Source organism: Halichoerus grypus, chromosome 4 (genome assembly GCF_964656455.1).
Source record: "Halichoerus grypus chromosome 4, mHalGry1.hap1.1, whole genome shotgun sequence".
Taxonomy (NCBI): Eukaryota; Metazoa; Chordata; class Mammalia; order Carnivora; family Phocidae; genus Halichoerus; species Halichoerus grypus.
The window spans coordinates 55191951-55194585 of NC_135715.1; positions in this window are offsets into that span (position 1 = coordinate 55191951).

Below are 2635 nucleotides of genomic sequence, written 5' to 3' on the forward strand. Positions count from 1 at the left end.
TCCAAATGATTTGTGGTTATTTTGGATAGAGACCTTTAAACAAAGACAAGCTCCAAAGAGTCCAGAAGGTTGGAGTAGAAATAAATGGGACTTGTAAAGGTGGCTACAGACATTTCTCCTCATGGAGAAGTTGTTGGGGTCATCTTTTTATTTTTATTTTTTTAATTTTAAAGTAATCTCTACACCCAACGTGGGGCTCGAACTTACAACCTGAGATCAAGAGTTTCATGCGCTACCGCCTGAGCCAGGCGCCCCAGGATCATCATCTTAATTGCCTGGACACCTGTGTGACCTCCCACTATATGAAATCCTCTGTAGCCCAGTAGAGGCCAGTGACTTTGATTCATGGACTGGCTCGGCAAGGTCCCTCAGAGATGCAGAACACCAGGGTGATGACATGAGTGCCTTGCGCCTTCAGGTTCCCTCAGTCCTTCCAGTGTTTGGTGTTGGCTAGAGACGGGCTGGGATGTTTTGCTAACTGTGGATCAGGCGAAGGCACCTCTGGTTGGCATAGAAGAGCCAGGGGATGACACGCAAATCTAGGTCATTAATTTTTTCACTGAAAAATATTTTTTGGGGTGCCTGGCTGGCTCAGTTGGTGGAGCATGTGACTCTTGATCTCAGGGTCGTGAGTTCAGGCCCCACATTGGGCATAAAGCTTAATTAAACAAAAATTAAAATTAAAAAATAAAAAAACCTCATCCATAAGATTATAAAAAACATATATATTTTTTTCTAGGTGCCTGTCTTATTAACATTTGAATTAAACATGGTGGTTTATTAAAAAAAAAGAGAGTCGGGGAAAAAGGAGCGCTTTCTCAGTTCTCTTACCTGAGAGATTAAATGATGTACAGGATTGACTTCATATGAAGGTTAGTGAGATCCACTGGCTGCTGGCATTTCTCAAAGGCCTGTGGACAGTAGAACCCTCATGCGCATTATGGTACCTGTTAAGACACATTTGGCTTTTAATCCAGGTGATTTATTTCTAAACTGGCAGCTGGGAAAATAAGACACAATTTATTTGGTAGATTATAACTAGATCCATTCTGAAGCAAAACATAGGAATACAAGACAAGGGCAGTGTATATAAATAGGTTTCTTGAAAGCTTGATGCAAATAATAGAATGAAGAGCAAAAAAATCTGGAAACTACCTATATGTCTGTATGTCCCTTGCTTAAATAATAATCCATACAATGGCTTACTATGTTGCTCTTGAGAAGAATGAGTTAGATCTCAGCCTACTGACTTGGAAAGATGTCCATGATAGGTTATTAAGTAGGAAAAAGTTAAGATGCAGGCTCCCGTATATACCGTGGACTCGTTTCTTAGGGAAAAAGCAAACTTAACGCTTGTAGGGAATGGATTTAAAGGGTGTGTATTAGAGTTCTCCAGAGAAACAGAACCAGCAGGGTGTGTATGTGTCTGTGTGTGTATACATAAATGATTTATTTTAAGAGATAGGCTCATGCAGCTGTGGGGGATTGGCAAGTCTGAAATCAGGAGAGCAGGCCAGCAGACTGAAAATTCAGACAGGATTTCTGTTATGGTCTTTTTTTTTTTTAAAAGATTTTATTTATTTATTTGACAGAGAGAGAGACAGAGAGAGGAACACAAGCAGGGGGACTGGGAGAGGGAGAAGCAGGCTTCCCGCTGAGCAGGGAACCCGATGCGGGGCTCGATACCAGGACCCCGGGACCATGACCTGAGCAGAAGGCAGACGCCTAATGACTGAGCCACCCAGGCGCCCCTCTGTTACAGTCTTGAAGTAGAATTTCTTCAGGAAACCTCAGTTTTGTTTTGTTTTTTTCTCTTGAAGCCTTTAACTGATTAGACAGGGCCCACCATATCATGGAGTGTAATCTTAAAGTTAACTGATTATGGATGGTACTCACATCTACAAAATATCTTCACAGCGACATCTAGTGTTTGCCATACGATGACACCGTGGCCTAGCCAACTTGACACAAAATTTGACCATCATAGGGTAGAAAGAATTAGAAATATTTTCCTTATACATAATTATAGGTTTTGGTTTCTCAAAAGCCTGTATTTTGTAATTTAAAACAAGATATTAACCCAAAATGCAAAAAGGACTAGCTTGGGATACAGATGTCCGATTTATGGCAAGTGGGGGAAGTGGGAGTTGCAGTATATATAATACTTGATTTATATTTTAAGTATATAATGTTTCTAAAAGTATATTAAATGTCTGTCAAACTTAAAATTGAGCTAATAAGGATGATGGGAAACTTTTGCTGTTTACTTCAGTTTTTAACTACTTGCTTTCTATTCAACATACTGAATACTTCTGTGATTAAAAAACAATTTAGCCTTTTTTCTTTTTTTTTTTTTTGACAGTAGGGGGACACCTCTATAAAGAGTGCATCATGTGGGCTGTGGACTTAACCTCTAAACTCCTGGGTTATTTTACATAATTCTTAGTCTTTCTCTGACCATACTGACTTTCAAGTTACACTGTTTCATTGCATTATATGGTAGAGACAGCTACATTCTTAAGAGGTTTTGCTTCGTTAATTGTAATTAATTATTACAAATATATTGCAAATATTATTACAAATACATTGCAAATATATTTCTGAAACACTCTACAATTCTTGTTTTAAAAAAGAT